Genomic DNA, 23,730 nt, shown 5'->3' with positions numbered 1-23,730 from the left:
TGTAGTTGATTGTGCCTCCCATGGCTTAACTGCTGCTTTATTACATTACTGTTTCATCCATGTTGAGGCCAGGCAAGTAACCTAAGTAGGGATGGAGAGCTGTTGCCGTGTCTGGAGGGCACAGCCACTGCCCAGCCCCTGCCGATTGTTGCTATGAGGGGCTGCAGGACTAGGGCTGTCAGATGGGTTTCCTCTGTTTGTTTGTTTGTTTTTTTTCAGCCAGAAATCTGGATATTTATGTGAGATCTTCTGTTTTGAAATGTTGGAAGTGAATTCACACTCTTTAAAAATATTGTCCAGGCCAAACACAATACTTCCATGGGCTACATTTGGCTGTGAGCCACCAGTGTGTGACCTTAGATTTACTGTAATCACTTACAGCTGGAGTTGTAGGTTGCTACAGCTAAGATTTCCAGAGACACTCCTAAACATGAGCAGTAAACTCCTGAATCTCTTCAGTGCCACCCCATGTATCTTCTGTTCCTTTTACTGGGTGATTTTACAAAAGTTGATCTCTTCTCATGCACTGTTCTTGACTACTTTCGCTTTCAGGGGATAATCTGATCTCAAAGGTCTAAGCATCCCTCACTATGGAAGGGGCACGGTGGGGACCATCTCTCTTCATCTCATGTTATAGATTCTGAAGCAAGTGTGGCATCTGGAGTGAGGAAGGGTCTTGCCCAGGTTCTCATAGTTACTGAGAATGAGACTCAGATCTATCCACTACTAAACGACTGCTTTCTTTGCTCTAATGTAGCCTCTAATCCACATTAACTTCAAAAACAGCAAGAGTTTGGGAAGCTTGAATTGCTTTTGTTATTAACTCTTGCTTCTGCCTTTGTCTGCAGCATATCCATTTCTTTCCATCTTTTTCCCACCTCTGTATCTACCTAGCATTCCCTTAAGTGACAGATATAGCAGTTTGGGAACTCCAGAGAGACGAGCCTGGGGGAAATTAGTAGTCTATGGATGAGATCTTAGTTGACCAACAGTTAGCATTGAAGGATCTGTGATTTCTTTCTCAGCATTGCAGAAATCAGAGCCTTAGTACAATGATATGATCTGGTTAGAGGAAGCATGTGTTTTTGTTTTGAGAATTGGATTAAATTTGCAGTGAGATATTGATTACTGTGAATTAAGTTGATGTCACGTATATACCCTGCTGTCTACAGTCTCTCAGGATTTGTGAGAACACTCAACACTGTTTAAATAGCTTAATGGCATGGATAAACTTATAAGAAAGGCACGGAATCTGGGCTTTTTCAAGGGTCTAGATTTTAAGCTAAAATGGAAATTTCAGGCAGGAATTACAAATCAATTTTCTCTTTCAAAATCAGAAGCTTAATATCATGTAGATATTTTACTGCATTGATTTCCCAGTGGAGTGTGGATGGGGTAGAATAAGAACAGCCAGGGGCTTCCTCAAAATATACCTATCCCCGTGGGGATTCTGAGTGGCCTCCCAGAGGCAAGCACTCCAAAAGAAAGAGAGATGTTATTGATGGAAATGTGCTACACATGTGAATGGTGCAAAAACAGACAAGGCTAAACATCACTGCTCTGCTATCTGCCAGCCCTAAAAAGAACTAGGCTCAGCTTCTGAATTCCATGTTCTATCTTCTGGTTAGTCAGGGCATAATGGGAAGCAGGCTGCCTATCTAACCTGTTTTAGCAATGATATTCAGAAGTCTAAGGTCAAAATGTTGGCTGCATGCCATGTTTCTCATATGGGACCCTCACCATCTTTTCATTTTTGGTTTGAGCCCACCCTTGCCTTATTTTTTATTCATCTCCTTTTTCTGTATCATGCTCTTTTTACCTTGCTAGGTTTTCACATTTTGGAGTTCTGTTCCTGTTTTACTGCAATACACTCTCTTGTTAGGACTGGCCATGTGCTTTACAGGACCCAATATGAAATGAAAATGCAAGTCTCCCTGTTGAAAAAATTATTAAGAATCTCAAGACAGAGACAGCAGGGCATTTAACCAAGCATGAGACCTTCTAAGCATGGGCTGTGTGTGACACAGGGCTGTACACCGCGAAACTGGCCCTGCCTCTTGCAGTCTTGTCAGGAGTCCAGCAGTCTCCTAATGCATCCAACTGGGTCCTGTAGTAAATTGCTCTCAGGATGTGGCCTCCAATGCATTTCTAGGATTATATCTTGGTTCTGTAGAAGTTTTCTATAGTGAAAAATATATTCATAGAAGACAAATTCCTTTATTTTAAAGACAAAAAAAATCTTAGACTGGGAGAGACCAATTAGAAAGACAAAAAATACCTAAACATAGAACTTCTGATTCTTTGAAGAAAATCCTTTTTTTTTTTTGAGATAGAGTCTCGCTCTGCCACACAGGCTGGAGTGCAGTGACGCAATCGCCACTCACTGCAGCCTCTGCCTCCTCAGTTTAGATGATTCTCCTACTTCAACCTACCAAGTAGCTGGGATTATAAGCATGTGCCACCATGCATAGCTAATTTTTGTACTTTTTGTAGAGACGGGGTTTCATCATGTGGTCCAGGCTGGTCTTGAACTCCTGACCTCAGGTGATCCACCCACCTTGGCCTCCCAAAGTGCTGGGACTAGAAGCATGAGCCATCACACCTGGCCTGAATAAAATACAAATTTTTAAATAATAACATACCGTGAGATACTTTTAACAATGCAAGAATGCTGAAAATAATCTCTGATGAGTCAGAAAGACTCTCACTATCTAATGGTGATTCAGAGTAACCATAAAACAAAAATTATCATCATATAAGACTAAAAAAATTCTGGATTCCTGGACTTTTTGGTTATTTGAACCTTTATAATAAGGGCAATAGGACAAATAAGCAGCAGTGGTCATGTCAATATTACACAAAGCTAAAAATTATTATGCAGGAAAGTTAGAAATAGTAAACAGCCTCAAAAATGTACAATGAAAAGTGAAGTTTCTCAATGAATTTTTTTGGGAGAAATAACCAATGATAATGTTGTAATTATGTAGCATTTAATCAGCCTCATATATTAAAAGGATGTAACAAGATTTTAGTTGCAAAATTTTTTGAACTAGTATGTCAAAAATTAAATGGGCTAGTCAAAGTAATCTATGGAAACCTACTACTTTTATATGGTTGGTGGTGGAAGTCCACACAAGTAAACCAAACCTTAAAACTTCTAAGGTCTATGGTAAGGGAGGAAGGGGCTTTTCATGAGCCAGGAAAATGTCCTTTTAGACTACAGGTCCTGTGTGTGTTCCTTATTTATAGGTCAGATGTGATTAGCACAGGTTGTTCCTTTACTGGCACTACAGCCCATGGCTTTACCATCAGTTAACCTTTTTAACTGATTGTGAATGCATAGCAGTTATGGGTCATTTTTATAGAGATGAAGCTCCCAAAGCTTCACCTGCTCATCTTGCAAACTTCTCCTATGCTGTCCAGTTGGGCATTTCTGTATATAAATTGAGTGGTTGCACTTATTATCGACATAGCAATGACAGTAATTTAGAGTTGTATATTTCAATAGGCATGCAATATACTGAGCAATGGTCCGAGTCTTACATATGTTAACTTATGTGTGAAGTAGTTAATATTACTATACCCAGGTTCCAGTAGAGGATACAGAGAGGTAAGTGAATCACCTAAGGTCACTTAGGTCACATAGGGAGTAAGTAACAGATTTGAATCCTGTCATCTGGCTCTTCTAACCACCACCCTATTCTGCCTGGATTTCATCAATACTTTATTGCCTTGGCCCAGTGCACACTTGATGTTTAAAGTACAAGTGAAGAAAGGGCCACAGTCTAACCTGTCACCAGCCTAACCTCTGCCCTATACATAGAGGGCATAGCTGGAACCTTATATTTGGGTTTCTGTAATGCTGCCATTTTGTTTAGGAGGGATATGAACCTTTCTCTTGGATGGTCTGGTGGTTTTAAAAATATACCACGAAATTCTTTTCTACTTCTCCCTTCAGGAAATGGTGCTAAATTTCCCTCTTTAGTGTGGGCTGGACTTAGTAACTTGCTTCTAGCAAATAAAATAAAGCAAAAGTGACCGTGTGTGACTTTGGGGCCTAGGTCCTCAAAAGCTCAGTGCCCTCCATCTTGGTCAGTCTCTCTCTTGGATCACTTGCTGTGGGGAGAACCAGCTACCATGTCATGAGGAAAGTCGCACAAGGAAAAAAACTAGGATCTAGGTCTGCCAACAGCCATGTGAGTGAGCTGGGAGGCAGACCTTGCAGCCCCATGCAGGGTGTGATGGCTCATGCTTCTAGTCCCAGCACTTTGGGAGGCCAAGGTGGGTGGATCACCTGAGGTCAGGAGTTCAAGACCAGCCTGGACCACATGATGAAACCCCGTCTCTACAAAAAGTACAAAAATTAGCTATGCATGGTGGCACATGCTTATAATCCCAGCTACTTGGGAGGTTGAAGTAGGAGAATCATCTAAACTCAGGAGGCAGAGGCCGCAGGCTTTCGGATGAGTGCAGGTCTGGTGGACATCTGGTCTCCAATGCATGAGGAACCCCGAGCCCAAGCCACCTAGCTAAGCCTCCGAATTCTTGTCCTAAAGAAACTGTGAGATAATAAATGTTTGTTGTTTTAAGTCTCTAAATTTTAGGGTGATCTGTTATGTAGTAATGGATAACTCATGCAGGTGGCATCATGGTAGCCAGTAAACTTTCACCAAATTATTCATAATCACATTGAACTTAAGGAGTGTGTTTTCGGTTTTGACAGAGAAGCATTTCTGGGTGTTGCCTGTGGAACAGAGCACCCTGGGCTTATACTCAACCAAATATTTTGAAATTGAGGGAGTATATTTGAAATGAACATGTAGCTTAAATCTGCTTTCTATTTCAAGGTCTCTGAATAGTCTTTCTCTTCTCTTGTCACCTGTAGTGCTCTGAATTGAATAGACTCACTTTTTTTCTGCTGTTTGAGAGCCTAGAGCAGTTTGATTTTAACACAATTGTTGCTTAGCAATAGGAAGGAACTGAATGGTTCCACTCTATTCTGCAAACCGAGAGGAGCCTCCCTGTGTAGCTATTGTCTGTCTGTAATGCTGAATCTAAAATTGTAATTATCATTTGAAAATGACATTGAAGCTGGCCTATGTGACACATTATACTTAACCTAGCATCTCAGTTGCCCAGGGAGTTAGACTGACGCAGTTTGAGGTCCCTTGTAGACAAGCTAGTCTCTTGGAATTATGAGATATTTAGAAGTCTGAGACAAAGCTGGAAAAAAACTAGTAAATTCCTCATGGGTAGGCAAACAGGTGGTTTGTATTCACCATATATTTATTTTGTGATTCTGGGACCAAAAACTTGGCTCTTAAATTGTTGTGACTACAATCTGGGCCAATGATTTTAGAAAAGAATCCATAGAGAAGCGGGAATTCTAAAAAACTGGGGGGGGGGGGGTGTGGGAGAGGGATGTCTAGCCACCACCGACCTTGATACCCTGCTCTGTTGGAAAGGCTCCCAGAAATATCAGCTGCTTAGAATTTTTAAACACAATGTGTAAATCTGATTCTTCATCAGAAAGGTTGGTATCAAGTTTCAGAAGCCTCCACTCAAATTAAAATTGTTATTCTTTCCCACTCTGTAGACTAAATTATGTACAAGCTTACTTGATTTTTAAGAAATCTTCAATTAGTTATATAGGTGTTTCTGTGAGCACACAGTGCCATATCAGGTCCTGTGGAAGGATAAAAATGAAATACATTGAGTAAAAGTACGGAAGTAGAAGGCATTGCTTCTACTCTTTAAGAACTGGACAGCTAGTTGAAAAGGTTAGATGAACAGGCATAAAGTGAAGGTTAAGTAATCAAGATGTAAACTCCAGCATGCTGTATAATAATCAGTATAATTATCAGCCATGTTATTAAACTCTGGACTTGAAAACCAAGAGAAAATGTCACATTAGCAAAATAACAAGGCTTCAGTGCATGACCCTGAAATAATAGGTTAATATAGTTTCAAATTATTTCATAGGCTCTTCCAATTAGTCAGCTTTTTCTGGCAGCAGATTTTTTTTTTAACTTTGAAACACTTTCTTCCTCTGGATCTATAAGTTATTCTTTATGGGTACGCATTTCCTGGTTTGTGTAACTATCTGAGGAATTTAGCTGGTATATTAGATTAGGTGGAAGCAGCATCTGTCATGCTGGACTAAATTAATATTTCCAAGATTTCTGCACGTGCATTGAAATGAGAAGTGATGAGAGACATATTGGAGCAAATTATATTTTACTGGTTTTGAAAATCAATAGTCGTAAACCCCAAATAGCCTAACTGAAACAAGTAAAATAATAGTGCTGTGATGTGCTTTTATGTGTATGTGTGTGTCTGTGTGTGTTTTAAAATAAATGTAACAACCAACCATAGGGGACCAACTGTCTCCTTTTTCAGATATTACTGGATCATCCGCTGTAAAGGCTCTGAGGCTTCATGTTTAATTATGTCTAGCATTTGAATGGTAATAGCACAGATGTTACCTGCCTATAATCCTCCTGCTCTCTACAGATTTTGCTTTGTTCTTGCTTCTCATTTTTGAGGTCCTGTACACAATTTGAAATTAATTAAAAACAGTAGAGCAACTTAGTCTGGATAAGCCTTCATCTGGCAAATAATGTTACACTGCCAGAGATTTCCTCTGCCAAAGTCAGTTCTCTTAATTCCTGTAGATGTGTATTCAACAAGCCATAGTCCCATTTAGACGCAGGCAGTAAATGCACGCAGTCTCAGCAGAGGTTAGATTCTCCTGCCTTGCCTTCCTCGTATTCCTCACTGGGCATTAATGACTTGCAAGTGATGTTCTCTTTCTCTTTTTTCTGTAGTACTAGCATTATGGATTTACAAATACCTGAGTGTTCATTACAACAAGGCTTGAAGTAGGAAGGCTGATATCATCTTCGTCTTCTGACAGATAAAGGAACAGGCTCAGTGAGAAAAAGAAACTTACTCAGGGGCACGGAAACTGACTCAGGGCAATTATAAATCACAAACTGGATTCCTAGTGCTTTAGGTTACTTTTGTTTAGTGGTATTTCACAGCCATATCCCTCTGATATTTCAAGGGACATCTGAAGAATTAATTGGTATGCAGCTCTGTGATTTTAACTACTGACCAGCTTCTCAGATTGAGTCACTTCCCATATATAAGAAAGTTTTAAGGACTGCCTTTTATTCCTGGTTTCCTTTGTGCAGTTGACAGTTTGGGTTTAATTTTCCAGCAGGGAAGTCAGGGCATACTCAGATACTGATTGTTACGCATAGGAGACATCTTTAGGGATCTGAACCTATTTTTTCGTTCTCATAAACATTTCTTCAGCTAAACATGTAACAGAACCACCACAGCAAGTAGAGGAAACACCTGTAGTCACCGACCAGATTTCATTTATTTTCTTTGTCATTTAAAAATCCATCCTCCATGAGTTTCACCGTCTTCTGATGGAAACCTAGGAGAGAAGCCTCTCTTAACGGTTATATATTGTCATATTGTTATTTCTAAACAGCCTGATGCAGATGTATTTCACATACCACCCAGTTCACCCATTTAAAGTGTGTAATTCAATGGTTTTAAGCATTGCCCTGCCATCTTCAATGGGCTTCTAGTCTTGATTTTGAAAATACCCAGGCTGCCTACTGTAGAAAGTAGTTCGCTTGAGATCTGTGAGAAACTCTTCACTCTGAGCACTGTGGGGTGGGTGGTGGGTACAGTTAAGAAGCCCCAGGCCCTGGCATGTTCACAATCTAAGCCTGAGGATTTCAGCTTCTGTTTTTATTACTCTAAGGAAGGAAACGAAGGGCTGTGTGCCTATTCCCAAGGAGAATGATTGCTGGTGTCTGGTGACTTGGCAGTGGGAAAAGATGTTTTTAGGGAACATAGGCCGTAAGGGCCTTAGGGAGAGTGGCCATGAGGGCAGGTAAGAATGGCTTTCCAAGGGGTCAGAATTAAAGAGTGGTCAAGAGAGGAAATTCTGATGTCAAGTAAACCTGCACCTGAGTTCTGCCGTTTAGCTAGCTGTGTGACCTGGGGCAGCTTCTCTAAGTCTCATTTTTCTCATCTTTAAAATGAGAAGAATGGTTGTACCCAATTCACAGAGTCCTCATGAGGATTAAATGAGGTGAACCATTTGCAGTTCTTAGCTCAGCATCTGGAACCATCTAAGTGTTCAATGAATATTTTCTGCTGTTATTTTTGGCTATTTCCTCCACTTGATTTATAAGCTTCTTGAGAGCAGGGACTGTGTGTTCACCACTGGACTCCAGCCCCCATCCTCAGGGCAGTCCAGAGTGTTGAAGTGAAATAGATGAATTCCCCCATCATCCGTTTATTTTTTGGATTTCTTCCTGACTTACTTATGTGCATACACATATGTGCCCATGAACATACACACACACATACACACACATGCACACTACTCCCCAAACTGACTTCCAGGCAGGAATTAGTAAAATTACTGCAAAAGTTTAAATTAAAAAACATATATTAGTTGTGTGGTATCCCATGATAATTCAATAAAAGGAGTGTAATTTCCAGGCACAATCAAGAGACCCGGAATGAATCTATGCTATGTAATGGTGTTCACCACAGATGGTGCTATGTATAATGACAGATCATTGGAAAGAGAAGAGCCAAGAGACTTGCCAATGGGTTTTGCAGTAGTAATGTGAGGAGATGCTTATAACCTGCACTGGGACTGTTCAGGAAGGGGAAGATGTCTGAGAAATGTTAGTGTAGACAGTTTTGATGGGCTATGTATAGTTTATGAAAGTTTAATATATATTATATAAACTGAGTTATCACAGTTATTTGTGAAAGGCTAGGCTAATAGTATGATAATGATCTCTGTTTACAATTAGCTAAGTGTTAGGTGTCAGCAGGATATCTAAGTGCAAAGAACCAAAGAGAGGGGACTAGATGTACTTTGAAGAGGAGCCTGTCTAACCCTCTGACCTCTGGAGAGGCCTCCCCTGAGCCTGTTTATTTATGTCTCACATCATTTTGGAAAGGTCTTGAGGCAGATCCCTGGCTGTACTGCCAGTCAGAAGACACTGTCGGGGATCCATTTGGGATAGAGTTCAAAGGCAATTGGGTTTTTGGTCCGTGGGGAAACTGGTACCTTTTTTTTTTTTTTTTTTTTGAGATGGAGTCTTGCTTTATGGCTGCTGCTTGCCTGTTGAGACTCTTCTACTGCCTGGCTGACCTGTGCCAGAGACAGTTTTATTGGATATAGAAAATTCCAAGAATGGAAAGGCAGGAAAGTTAGGATCAAGGAAAGCACCTCTAAAATGCCTGAATAATTCCCTGTTAGTTATTTCACTAACTATGGTCAGTTCTGGTATTTTCTTACTTAAGACTTCTTTGAGACTTCCTCTGACACTGCTCCAGTCTTGCATGGGACTGACATTCCTGGGGTGATTTTCACAGGAATCATCTTGGACCATATCCAAGACTGGACACAGCTGTATTGTTGCTGTGATCATGTATATGTTTCAGAATGCTTTCTACTATGGTTCAATGCAGCTAATGTATGATTTTTTTTTTGGTCTTGATTACTTTTTATGCACAATGATTATAATACTTTATTCATTTATGTGGCAGTACTGAGTTTTTCCATAGTCAGAAGGATGTTGAGAACTAATGTTAAATCTATGGAAGGGAAAGTTGTGTTTGTTTTTTTAGATGGAGTCTCACTCTGACACCTAGGCTGGAGTGCAGTGGCACGATCTCAGCTCACTGCAACCTCCACCTCCCAGGTTCAAGTGATTCTCCCATCTCAGCCTCCAGAGTAGCTGGAATTACAGGCATATGCCACCACACCCAGCTAATTTTTGTATTTTTGGTAGAGATAGGGTTTCATCATGTTGGCCAGGCTGGTCTTGAACTCCTGACCTCAAGTGATCCACCTTCCTTGGCCTCCCAAAGTGCTGAGATTACAGGTGTGAGCCACTGCGCCCTGCCAAGATATTTTTGTTCAAATTCAAATAAAGGTTATGGGTATTAACCTCAGCCTCTGGAAAATTATTTCTAATAATTTGAAGTTATCACCAATATTGTTTTTCCCAAAGTGTGGTTTAACCCGTCTAAGAAGAAAGAAGGATATGCAAATTTAAGCTATCCCTTTTTCCTTCAATATTTGTAGGTTTTTAGACAACATACTACTCCCTTCCCACCACAAAGCTCTCAGATTCAGAAACGGGTGATTTTATCCTAGAAGAAGATGCTATGAAATATTATTTGTCAACATTTTATGTGCTTAAAAATAATATGAGAATGGTAGCGTGAGGAGTTCAGTAAATTTCCTTCCCCAAAACAATGACAAAACTGTACAAAATTATCAAAACCAACCATTTATGAGCTCCTGAAATCAAGCACAGGCATACAAAAATAGAAAAGCTTTTATTCAGGAAAAAGTACTGACCCTAGCTAGATAAGAACAGTGGGTGTCTATGGCATTTTAGCCTGAGTCTGCTCGTCTCCTCACCCCATCTCCTTTGGTATAGGCAAACTAGGAAAACCAGCAGCTTTGTTATCGGGGGGCACCGACTTTGATTTGGAGCAGAGCAGAATGTGGGAAAACCTCATGCTGTTGAGTGTTGTCAGAAACATTAGCAATCTCAGTGGCAGAGACAGGGAACACCAACATTGCAGCTGGCCTGAAGTTGTGATTCCAGGTGGGGCGGGGAAGTTAAAAAATCAACAAAAGAATTAGAATTAAAATAGTATATTATAAAGTATTTAACATTAAAGAAGGCATAAAGGACAAATAAAGAAACAAAAAGGTGCTAGACATCATGGTAGGCAAAGATATCAGCATTGTAATGCCCCCCAGTATGTCTATATCCTAATTGGTGTGATCCATGAGTAGGTTACCTTACATGGCAAAGAAAATTAAGATGGCAGTTGAAACTAAGGTTGCAAATCAGCTGGCCATCAAATAGGAAGATTACTCTGGATTATGCAGGCAGGTCCAATAGACTCACGAGGATCTCTGAAAGTGGAAGAGGAAGGCAGAAGGGTCAGTGTCAGATAATGCAATGTGAGAAAGACTGGTTGGTTTCTAGGTTGGTTTAATGTCGGAAAATCAGTTAATATAATACATCATATAAATATAATAAATGATAAAAAACCATACGATTATCTTAATAAAAATAGATAAAACATTTCAAAAAATTTAACACCCATTCAATAAAGTAGGAATAGAAGGAAAATTCCTTAATTTGATAAAAATGCATCTATGGAAAACCTGCAGTTCACATACATAGTGGTGAAAGATTGAATGCTTTACTCCTGATATAAAGAACAATACCAAGGATGCATGCTCTTGCCACTTCTATTCAGTATTGTGCTGGAGCATCTTTAAAATGCAATCAGAAAAAAATGAAATAATATAAGGTAGCCTGATTAGAAAAGAGGAAGTAAACTGTCAGTATTCATAGATGACGTAATGCTGTTTGTGGAAAACCTTAAGGAACCGACAAAAAAGCCCCTACTCAAACTAATAAGTGTAACAAAGTTGCAGGATACAAGATCAATATATAAAAATCTATTTTATTTTGTATATTAACAATGAACAACCCACAAATCAAATAAAACAATTCTATTCACAACATCATTAAAAAGAATCAACTACTTAAAAATACATTTAACAAAAAAAAAACTTAAGTACTGTAAAGTACCAAACATTGCTGAAAGACATTAGTGGAGAGAAGACTTAATATTTGTTAAGACGGAAATTTTCCTAAAACCAATTCATAGATTCAGCACAATGCCTATCAAAATACCAATAGGCTTTGTATTAGTCTGTGGTCACACTACTATGAAGAAATACCCCTGCTTGAAACTGGGTAATTTATAAAGACAAGAGGTTTAATTGACTCACAGTTCCACATGACTGGGGAGATCTCAGGAAACTTACAATCATGGCAGAAGGCATCTCTTCACAGGGTGGCAGTAGAGAGAATGAGTGCTAGCAGGGGAAATGCCAGAGGCTTATAAAACCATCAGATCTCATGAGAACTCACTCGTTATCACAAGAAGAGCATGGGGGAAACTGCCCTTGTGATTCCCTTACCTCTCATCAGGTCCCTCCCAATGGGGATTATGGGGATTACAATTCAAGATGAGATTTGGATGGGGACACAGCCAAACCATATCAGGTTCGTTTATAGCAATGGACAAGCTGATCCTTAAAGAAGAAGTATAGCTTTAAATATAAATATTGGAAACCTCAGCAAGCTTTGTTTTTGGTAGTGTGCTAACACTTCTGTGGAAGTGCAAAGGTCTCAGAATAGCCATATCATCCTGAAAAAATAAGAACTATGTTGAAGGACTTATACTGCATACCTTAAAAGTTACTGTAAGACTACAGTTAGCAAGATAGTACAGTATTAGCAAAAAGATAGTCATATAGATCAATGGAACTGAATTCTAGGATTCTAGGAATAAATTCTTACATTTAAAGTTGTTGATTTTCTGTAAAGGTATCAATGCAATTCAATAGGGACAATGGTGCTAAGGAAATGGGACAGCTACAAGCAAAAAGATTAATCCTAAATGTCAAGAGCTAAAATTATGAAACTTCAATAAGAAACATAGGAGAAATTGTTAGTACATTGGGTTGGACAAAAATTTTTTACATGCAACACCAAAAGCAAGATCTATACATTTTAAAATTTAATACATTGGGCATCATCAAAATTGGAAACTTTTGAATATTAAAAGACACATCAAGAAAGTGAACAGACAACCCATAGAGAAATGGGAGAAAATATTTGCAAATCATACATCTGATAAGGGATTCTGTATGAAATGTATAAAGAAGTCTTATACCTCAATAATAACCTGAGAAAAGAAAAGAAAGAAAAGAAAAAATACGTGGAAGATTTGAATAGACAGCTCATCAAAGAAGACAAATAGCTAACGAGCACATGAAAAGATGTTAACATCATTAGTCATTAGAAGAAATACAAATTAAAACCACCATGAAATACCACTTCTTACCTATTAGAATAGCGTCATAAAATTGACAGATGGTAACAAGAGGCAGTGAGAATGTGGAGAAACAGGAACCCTCATGCATTGCTGGTGGGAACTTAAATGGTTACAGCCACTTGGAAAACAGTTTGCCAGTTTCTATAAGGTTCAACGTAAGCTTACCGTAGAATCCAGCAATGTCATTCCTGGGTACTAGGTGTCTGCCATAAGAAATGACCTTATGCGTTCACACACAAACTTTTACATGAATGTGTATAGCTGCATTATTCTTAATGGCCCCAAATTAAAAATAATCCAAATGTCCATCAGCAAATGAATGGATAGTCAAATGTGATACATTCATATACATGAATGTAAATGTGATATTTTAATATATAAACAAACATGCTATATATTAAATGTGATATATTGCAAAATGTTCTGCGACAAAAAGGAATGAATGATCAAGACATGTTACAATATAGATGAAATGCAAAAATATGCTAAGTTAGAGGTGGGCAAATGTTTTTTAAAGGGTCAGGCAGTAAATATTTCAGATTTGTGGACAAGATGATCTCTTTTGCAACTTCCCAACTCTGCTTTTGTAGTGATAAAGCAGCAACAGACATCATGTAAATGCATAGGTGTGGCTGTGTGCTGGTAAAACCGTATTTACAAAAACAGGCAGCAGGTTGTTTGCTGACTCCCGTGCTCAAAGAAAGAATCTGGAGGCAAAAGACCACATACTTTATGATTCCTTTACATTAAATATCCAGAAAGAGTAAATCTATAGAGACAGAAAACAGATTAGTGGCTTGGGGGTGGAAACAGGGATTGACTGCAAATTGGCACTAGGGATCTTTTGGGGGTGATAGAAATGTTCTATATATAATTGGATTGTGTTTATGACTGCAAAACTATAAATTTACTAAGTATCAGTGAACTACATGCTTACAATGGGTGAATTTCATGGCATGTAAATTACACCTCAATAAACCTGTTAAAAAGAACATGTACTTTCATTTATTCTTGTTTCTGTTTTTTACTGGCTTAGCTATTTTCTGCTCAAATTATTATTCTTTTATCTTCAGTGAAAGACTTGTTTTATTAGTGACTAGTGTTCAAGCTAAGAGCAGTACCTAGAGAGTTTTATAAGAGCCTTGGAACTTTGAACTCTTCTCTTCAGAGCAGAAGTTGGTATATGTTAGGGGAACTCTTTTTGAACCCTCTTTCAGATATCTCAGGAAAATCCTAGTTAGAACTCTGAAGGAGGCCAGGTGCAGTGGTTCACATCTGTAATCCCAGCACAAGGCCAAGGTGGGAAGATTTCCTGAGGCCAGGAGTTCAAGACCAGCCTGGTCAACATAGCAGGACTTTGTCTCTACATAATAAAAAATAAAAAATCAACCAGGTTGTGGTGGCATGTGCCTGTAGTCCCAGCTACTTGGGAGGCTGAGATGAGAGGATGGCTTGAAGCCAGGTGGTTGAGGCTCCAGTGAGCTATGATCACACCCCTGCATTCCAGCCTGGGTGACAGAACAAGACCCTGTCTCTAAAAAAAAAAAAAAAATCAACAACCAACAACAAACTCTGAAGCAAGCTTTGTCACATCCTCAATGCTGCAGTATCTGGAATCAAATATCAGGGACTGTGGTTTTGGTGGTAGGTAAGAAAGGACCTTTAATTGTGAGCATTTTCTTCCTGACTTCTATAAAAGTTCTAGTAATATCCAACCTAGAATTGAATAGGCAAGTTAATTTATCTGATGCTGAAGGAATTGTCCATGCTTTCTGAGGATTGTGTTGTCCTAAGAACGGCATTTATATGTCAGGTTGTCACTGTGATCACTGCATTCACACCATAGGGTCTGAGCTGCAGATAGGTCCAGGACTCAATGTAAATTCCCGACTAGAATGATTGCATAATTGCCTACTGCATCTTAGCAAGACAGTAAGTTAGTAAAGCATAAAAAAAACCCCAGGCATTTTTGATACATAGGCAAGCTGTCATAGAGCTGAAAATTATCTTGCTGGTGACAGAGTTGGTCATCCTGAGAGAGAGGGCCTCCTGACAGCTGGTGCAACGGTCTGATTTGGTTTCATTTCACTCATTAGAGCATTTCTGAGATATGACCTTGAGAGAAAATAGCCTTTTTCATCATCTGGGCTGATGATGGAGAATAAGCTGTAATGAATGACCTCGCTGTATGATTGAGATGCTGTTAAATCCTTGCTCTCTAGTTCTTAGAATCTTCAGGAGCCGGAGGCAATGATGTAGCCTTCAGGCAAACATGCTGACTACCAGTCATAGAGTTTGTATAGTTTGCTAATATTACTAGATATTCTATAGCTGCAGAGGATCTCTTAGAAGATATATAAATAGGCCGGGCGCGGTGGCTCAAGCCTATAATCCCAGCACTTCGGGAGGCCGAGGCGGGTGGATCACGAGGTCAAGAGATCGAGACCATCCTGGTCAACATGGTGAAACCCCGTCTCTACTAAAAATACAAAACATTAGCTGGGCATGGTGGTGCGTGCCTGTAATCCCAGCTACTGAGGAGGCTGAGGCAGGAGAATTGCCTGAACCCAGGAGGCGGAGGTTGCGGTGAGCCGAGATCGCGCCATTGCACTCCAGCCTGGGTAACAAGAGCAAAACTCCGTCTCAAAAAAAAATAAAAAAAAATAAAAAAAAGAAGATATATAAATATTGTTTTGTCCCTAGTGTAGCCTCTTTCCACCTTGTATACAGATTCCCCTACATGAACTTTAGTGTGCAAATGATTTGATGCGTTGTTGAAATCCTCACAATGAAGATAGTATTACTATAAACATCGTTGGCCCCAAGGTACTCATTGCCAGCCTTTGTCCTGTATGCATTATCATCTATTTAAATTATTTTATTTTGCAGTCGGACCTTTTATTCTGAAGCTATAAAAGAATGATCCCTTGCAGTGATTTGGTTCACATTTAAAGGGGAGGTTAAGCTCTGCCAGGCAAGCATGGACTGAGGCAGGCATTAAAAAGCTCATAGGCTACCTGTCTTCTAAAGATGGGCTCAGTTAATAGAGGTTCGGCGCACACAAAAGATGGGCTCAGAAGTGCCTGATTCACTGAGGATGGTACTCAGAGTTGAGAGAGAGGTTTTTGCACAAAGTCTCCTTAGCTCTGCTGGAATTTCTTTTGCTTTCTTTTTTGGGGGGGGTTCGGGAGCATGGGGGACAGTGGTGAGAAATTGTGAGAACTATGTGTATTTAAGGAGAAATTATACAGATCAGTTAGAAGGCAAGCTTCAGCCCTCTGGGGCTGGTACCTCTGAATATGGAATGTGCTGTTTTCATTGTATGCGAAGACTTACTAGGGCACTGCCTCCCTTGTTTGCATCTGATGTCCGACAGGAAAAATGCAGCTCCTGGGTGTTTGCCACTTGCTATCTATTATCCATTAAAGTTTGGTTTTGGGGAACAAATGAACTAATTTTCCTGGGAAGAGATTTGTTATAGGACATTGGGTATGTGAGAAGGAAAGACTGGAGGAGGAGGCTCCAGGCTGAGAGTCTAGGAATCACTTCTGGAACACCATGTAAAATTGGCCCGTCGAGAGGCTGCTGTCTCTGTGGTAGGGGGCACTGGGAAAGCAGGACATCTCTGCTAGAATTGCTGCCTCAAGAAGACATCAACTTAACTGTAGTCAGTGATCAGGAAGCTGCTCTGCCCCATGGGAGGCTGCCTCTGTGACCCCCACACCTGGAGGTCGCTACCCCATTGCAGGAGAGTCCCAGCCTCCATGACCACCTGCCACCTGAGATGGCTGCAGCAGCAGGAAAATAGCCTCCATCTCACTTCCATCTTCTGGGCCTTGATACTCTATTTGCATTTAGAACCTGAGTTGCAGGAGAGCCTAGGAAGTGCGATTTCTAGCTTTTGAGCCCTCAAGCCCCACAGTACAGGGAGGAACACCGCTCTGTCTTAGCCCTTTACATGTCATCAGTTATGCTTATGAAAGAATGTCCATTTTTTAACCATCTTAATTCAAATACAGGTATAAACATATTGGGGAAATGTGCATAAGTGAAAGAGCCAAATAGGCACATAAGGTGCTCTCACAAATTTAAATGCAACTCTGCAGACCCCCCACACTCACTACTTTAGAATATCTTCAAGCAAAGCAGTTTTTGTGCAATATGTGGTCTAGCTACAAAAGAAACACGCAATTAGAGGGTTCTTGTGAGATCCACCTTTATGTGCGTATGAGTGTACATCAAGTTCTGTGCTTAGAATAAGTGGTCCTTTATTTTTCTGACCTGGGAAAAGTACAGATTGTGATGTGGGTCCAGCATGAGATGCTGTGTAATCAGAGAGCTAGACTGGCCAACTGCGCCCGGAGGCATTTACTCATTCAAGAACCCTTAGAAGGTAGAGAAATTAGAAACCATGAATGCTGTAGTCACATCATCATTGATGTGAATGGAACCTGGTGGGATTGTGCAGTGCAAAAATTCTCCTACTTCATGCAGTTAGTGTGGGTGTTAAATGTCTTAATATGTGTAAATTGCTTAGAACAGTTCCTGGCATATAATAAACACTATTATAAATATTAGTATTGTATTGTTACTATTTTCCATAAAATGGGGATAACTCTAACTTGCAGACTTGTGAAGCTTAAGAGCTTAGTCCCTGGCATAAGTAAATACTTAATGATGTTAGCTGTAAAATAATAATAATAGTAATGTTTGAACTCTAAAAGTGACGCTTTCAATGTAGTATACTTCCTAGGCCGTTTAACCCAGAGGTCTCCCACCTCTGAAGAGTAAGACAGAGCTGGCTTGAATTTGAGAGAAGGCACAAAGGCCATCTTCATTTCTTCAAGACTGCGCATTTTCTCAGCAACCTGCACATTCACTCTATGGGTTTAGTATACTCCCACAGCCTTTCCATAGGACCTGAAGTCCAAGAGGTTAGTTTGCTTTTGGAAAGTTGTTTTCCTAACCAAAATGACCACATTTATTAAGGTCTCTGGCCTTAAAATTGGGCCAAGTTTGATGAAAAAAAAAACAAACCCTCATGAAGTTTAAGAATGAATGTGGTTCATTAATTCATATTTATATTAACGAAATATTTCGACTTGATTTGGTAGAAAATATTTTTTTACAAGTATCTGGTAGACTGTTGAATCATTTCTAGACTATTAAATCATTTCTTTGGAAGTTACATAGAAAATACTTTCAGAATTTGTGGTTTAAAGAAAGGACTTTGTCTAGCCTAATGAATAGCAATGGTAACACAGATTTAGGGGGTGGAAATCTTGGGGAGCTTCTGTTGCCTTCTGGCAGTTGCATACCAATTAGTAAGTATTGGTCTGATCAGCAAAGTATGGATTCTGGAGGGAAGAATGATGAAATTCCTCTATAGGAATTAGAGTCTTCTGTAGGTGAGGGGAAGGCATCTAGGCAGGGCAGAAGAGGAACTTGGAAGCCCTCAAATATGTTTTAAGAGTTTTCAGTAATCTATGTTGAAAGTTTTCAACATTAACCATTGAACAGCCATTTTCCATTAAAACGATAGAAATAGACTTTGTTAACACTTTGCAAAGACATGGAAGACAGACGGAGCCAATCCGCAGCCTGCCAGCATGGAGGGTTCCCCCAGGGAGGAGCCCAGTGCAACCCTGCCCTTGCATGGAGGGCATTTTCCTAGGGCCTAAGGTTTCACAGCTGTGTCCAGGCCTCTCTTCTGAGTCCTCAGTTGCTGAACTGAAAGTACTTTACAATACTTCAAGTCTTGTGGTTACAGACCCTAGGGAGGAGGAGATGGGAGGAGAAGTGTGGTAAATTCCACAGCAGGGAGGTTCGGGGACCTCCTGACTTAGGAAATACCAAGGTCTTCCCATAAATGGAACCAGTCTGTGTTGGTATATTTATCCACAAATGATAAAGTGAACAAAAAATCTTTGATTTTTTTTTTAAAAAGAAAGAATTGAACAGTTCGACTGAGTACCTACCATGTGTAAGGTCCTGTCTATGCATATGCAGGGAGGTGTAAATGCAACCCAGGGTTCCAGGCCTCCAGTATTGGACCTCAAAGCAAGACCTGATTCTTTTCAGTTTTTGAATTCTAATAATGTAATAGCTGCTTCTCTCACCTTGTAATCAGTATGGATCATCATGGGAAAATCCATCTTTCAAAGAATTCCTTGAGAATATTTCCAAAAATTTCCAGCACTGTTTTCACCTGACCTTGTCTGGTGATGCTCCTCTAGGCCAGATGTCTGGCCCTAACTGTTTCAACAGCGCCCCCTGCTGGTCCTGTGTGCTTCTGCTGCTCGTGCCAAACCTCTGAGCAATCTCCAGAGGTGCTTCTGTGACGCCCACTCTCCTCATGGCCACTTCTGGGGCCGGCGCAGATCTCTGCTAACTAGCCTGGGGCTAACTCATCCAGATCACATGACTTACACCTTCTCTAAGCCCTGGGGCTTCTTCCAGCTCACCAGTCTGGTGACTTGTCTCTCAGGAGGCCCTATCATCCTTTCCTACCGCTTGACCTGGTTCTGTGCCACATAGGTCCACCTAACATATCTCAGCATCAGTGGATTTGCCTTAGTGGATTACGAGGGCAAAAAGTAAAGTGATACTTCTTGTTTTTTCTTTGCTTTCTTTTTCTTTTTAGGAGATGGAGTCTTGCTTTGTCCCCCAGGCTGGAGTGCAGTGGCACCATCTCAGCTCACTGCAACCTCTGCCTCCCAGGTTAAATCAATTATTCTGCCTCAGCCTCCCAAGTAGCTAGGATTACAGGTGCCTGTCACCACTCCCAGCTAATTTTTGTATTTTTAGTAGAGACAGGGTTTCACCATGTTGGCCAGGCTGGTCTCGAACTACCAACCTCAGGAAATCTACCCACCTCAGCCTCCCAAAGTGCTGGGATTACAGGTGTGAGCCACGTGCCTGGCCATGAACTTTGCTTCTCCTGCTAAAAGCCCTTGTCTGCTTACAAATACTCTGAGGTTACCTAAGAATAGCAAGAAAGACAGAGCCTCTACTGTCACATGTGAGGGAGTGGTGGTGTTGAGGAAAGGCCTCTGTAAGCAGATGGGAAGGATTTATGGATACTGAAGGGGAAGGATGAGGGAGGGATGAGGAGCTGGTAATTGAGGTCAGGGAAAGGATGGTGTCAGATGCATAGTGGGTAAACTGAGCTTCGTCCAAGGAGAAACTAAGGAAGGGACCTTAGAAGCATCCAGATAAGTTCCTTGTGTGACCAAAGAGGACACTGAGAACCCAATAGATGATGGAACTTTTCTAAGGCTGCTCATTGAGCTAAGCCAATTAAAGAATTCCTAGTCCCTTCTGAGATGTTCTTCCCATCACATCTTTTGGCTCTCCCAAAGGGTAAAGAAAAACAATGAGGACGAAATTGTAGGGAGGTTTTGAAGGAAGGGAAATTAGGGTGTCTCCTGATCCCTCTCATGAGATGACTTCAGTCTTTAGGCCATAGGTGGCCAGGTCTTCCCAGAGTGAAGAGATGGATGATCCTGGCAATGTAGAATTAAAGCATTACCACATTGAGCTGTTAGCACCATTGGGAGTTACGTTACATTGCTCTCCGTGGATAGAGTGATGGATGCAAGACTGTCAGCATAAAAGCCCTGGGCTGTCCAAGTCTGGTCTTCCCAGCAGAAATTCCTACTTACACAGTTAGAAGAACTCACTGTAATACGTACACGTCGTAGCTAATTAATCCAAGGCCTGTTTTGTGTGATTCGTGGGGACTCAAGGCCAACCAAAACGTAGGTGTTGTTTCTGCCCCACTGCAGCCTCGGGTGAGGGGGCAGGGCAGAAAAGCATCACCAGTAGGGACACAAACAGGAGAAATTGCAAAACCGAGAGAGTCTTAGAATTTGGAATCATCAATTGTTGTTGTTAAACTAATCCACTTGAGTAGAATTATGCATCAGACTGGTTAGAATCTGTCTGAAATCCTTAACTGCAAGGGATTTAACTGCACACATCAGTGCACAGTCAATGATAGTGGTGTTCTCCTCACTGGGCTTTCTGTACGTTCTAAAGCAGGGCATAGAATTGAAAATGGAAGCCCCCAAGAGCAGCTGCAGGCAGGGATGCGGCCAGTCTGACCCCTGGGCCTCTCCTCTCTGTGGCTGCCTCCAGGGACATGAGGAAAAGCAGATGGCTCCCCTGGCAAGTTCTGTTGGAAAGATCAAAGGTGGGGAGTATGGAGCAACCAAGTGCATGACTGAAGATTGACAGAGTCAGACTCAGCACTCAGACACAGCAGAGCCATTCTCTGGAGAGACTCTTAGGGTGGTGCTGCTGGGACTCACATTAAGACTTCAGATCTTAAATGGGTATTCTGCACTGCCAGACAGTCCTAGTAAAGTCATGTTGCTACACTGACTTTCACCGTTTACTGTCTTCTCCTTTTCTCAGATCTCCATATACCCCTCCAGGCACGGCTGATGATCTGGTGTCATATTTCACAGCAAAAGCAGACACAGTCAAGGATGACCTCTTCCCTCCACTGATTTCACCAGCACATGGAGTTGGTCTCAGCCTCCGCCTTCTCCCAGTGGCGGTGGAGTACTTATCCCCACACTCCTCTTGGGTCAAACCTTCCACGTTGCCCCATCTCATCTCTTTTCACCTCCTTAAGAACTGTCTCCTGCAGTTACCCTTTTCTCTCTTGACATCAATTTCCCCTTTACTCAGCCATTCCTACAGCACGCCAGTGTCTTTTTCTTTTTTCTTTTTTTTTTTTTTTGGAGAAAGAGTCTCGCTCTGTTGCCCAGGCTGGAGTGCAGTGGTGCAATCTTGGCTCGCTGCAACCTCTACCTCCTGGGTTCAAGCGATTTTCCTGTTTCAGCCTCTGAGTAGCTGGGACTACAGGTGCACACCATGCCTGAGTAATTTTTGTATTTTTAGTAGAGACAGGGTTTTACCTACCATATTGGTCAGGCTGGTCTCAAACTCCTGACCTCAGGGATCCACCCACCTTGGCCTCCCAAAGTGCTGGGGTTATAGACATGAGCCACTGCGCCCGGCAGCAGTGTCTGAATATCACCCATTTCACCAGCTACAGCTCCCTTCCTCTGCTTCAAAGCACAATGTGTTGAAAAATGGGCCATACTTCATGTCTTCACTTCATCATCTTCTTTTTCCCCTCAGTTTGGACTTTTACTCCACCACCCTTGGAATGACGGGCCCAGGTCACTGACAACCAATAGCTTGCCAGAGTCAAAGTCAAATCCAATCCCCTTGTCTTACTCAGCCTCTCAGTGGCATTTGACACAGCAATCACTTCCTCCTTGTTGAAACATCTCTTGTCCTCTTGGGTTCCATGAGACCAGCGTGCCTGGGTTTCCTTTCCCCTTGCTCTCCTCCTTCTTTTAATCTGCTTTGCTGGTTCTTTGACCAAATGTCTCCTGGTTGTGGGCCACAGGGCTTCATCCGGCCTTTTTCTCATCTATGCTCTGTTCCTAAGTGAGCCCATCCAGACTTCTGATTTTTAAGTACTATTTAAATGCTGATATTCTCAATTTGCATTTCTAGTGCGATCATTAGTATTATGACTTAGATGTCTAGAGGCATCTCACATTTACTGTGTCAAACTCTTGATTTTCTCTCTCAAATCCCCCCTTTCCCATCTCCAGAAGTGTCATCATCATTTACCCAGCTGCACAGGCCCCAAACAGTGGAGGCATTCCTGGTTCCTCTTTCCCTCAAACCTTGAATTCGTTGTTTAGGGCTTCCATAACAGATTACCTCAATCTGGATGGCTAATAACAACAACAATTTATTCTCTCACCGTTCTGGAGGCCAGAAGTCCAAAATCCAGGTGTCATCAAGGCTATACTTGCTGGAGGCTCTGGGGGAGAATCCTGCCTTGCCTCCTCCTAGCTTCTGGTGTTTGCTTGCAATCCTTGGTGTTCCCCGGCTGGTGGCATCATGACTCCCAATAGCTGCCTCTGTGGCACATGGCCTTCTTCCCTCTCAATGTGTCTGTGTCCAGATTTCCCTCTTATAATGACACCAGTCATTGGATTTAGGACTCATTATCCAGTTCAACATCTTAACTTGGTCACATCTGCAAAGACCCTATTTCCAACTAAAGTAACCTTCACAGGTTCTGCATGGACATGGATTTGGGGAGAATACTATTCAATTCAGTACAGACTTTCAGATCTAATTGATCAGCACATCTTAGCACCTCCATCTCCAATGATTCTTACCATCTGCTGCCACAGCCTTTGTCTAAACCTGAACCACCTGCACCACCCACACCACCTGCATCGTCTGTATAACCTGCATTACCTGCACCATGTCCATCACCTGCATCACCCACACCACCTACATTATCTTATCACCTACACCACCTGCACCACCTGCATCACCTACACCACCTACATTATCTGTATCACCTGCACCACCTGCATCACCTACACCACCTATATCATCTGTATCACCTACACCATCTGCATCACCTACATCACCTACATCATCTGTATCACCTACACCACCTGCATCACCTACACCACCTACATCATCTGTATCACCTACACCACCTGCACCACCTGCATCACCTACACCACCTACATTATCTGTATCACCTGCACCACCTGCATCACCTACATCACCTACACCACCTACGTCATCTGTATCACCTGCACCACCTGCATCACCTACACCATCTACATTATCTTATCACCTGCACCACCTGCACCACCTGCATCACCTACACCACCTACATTATCT

The 23,730-nt window shown here is 41.3% G+C and overlaps 1 protein-coding gene and 1 long non-coding RNA gene across 2 annotated transcripts in view; both read left to right on the top strand.

The window, feature by feature from the left end:
- Positions 1–23,730, top strand: part of RASGRF2 (Ras protein specific guanine nucleotide releasing factor 2) — a 272,235-nt gene that overhangs the window by 188,239 nt on the left and 60,266 nt on the right. The gene's annotated exons all lie outside the window — the stretch shown is intronic.
- Positions 2,578–8,475, top strand: LOC116550926. The gene is made up of 2 exons (XR_004268625.1): positions 2,578–4,236; positions 4,456–8,475. It is a non-coding gene; the product is annotated as an uncharacterized LOC116550926 (long non-coding RNA).

This window comes from Sapajus apella, unplaced genomic scaffold (assembly GCF_009761245.1).
Source record: "Sapajus apella isolate SASKATOON/1434 unplaced genomic scaffold, GSC_monkey_1.0 scaffold1, whole genome shotgun sequence".
Lineage (NCBI taxonomy): Eukaryota > Metazoa > Chordata > Mammalia > Primates > Cebidae > Sapajus > Sapajus apella.
Note: the sequence above shows the minus strand (reverse complement) of the source record. Positions and strands in the feature narration are given on the sequence as shown.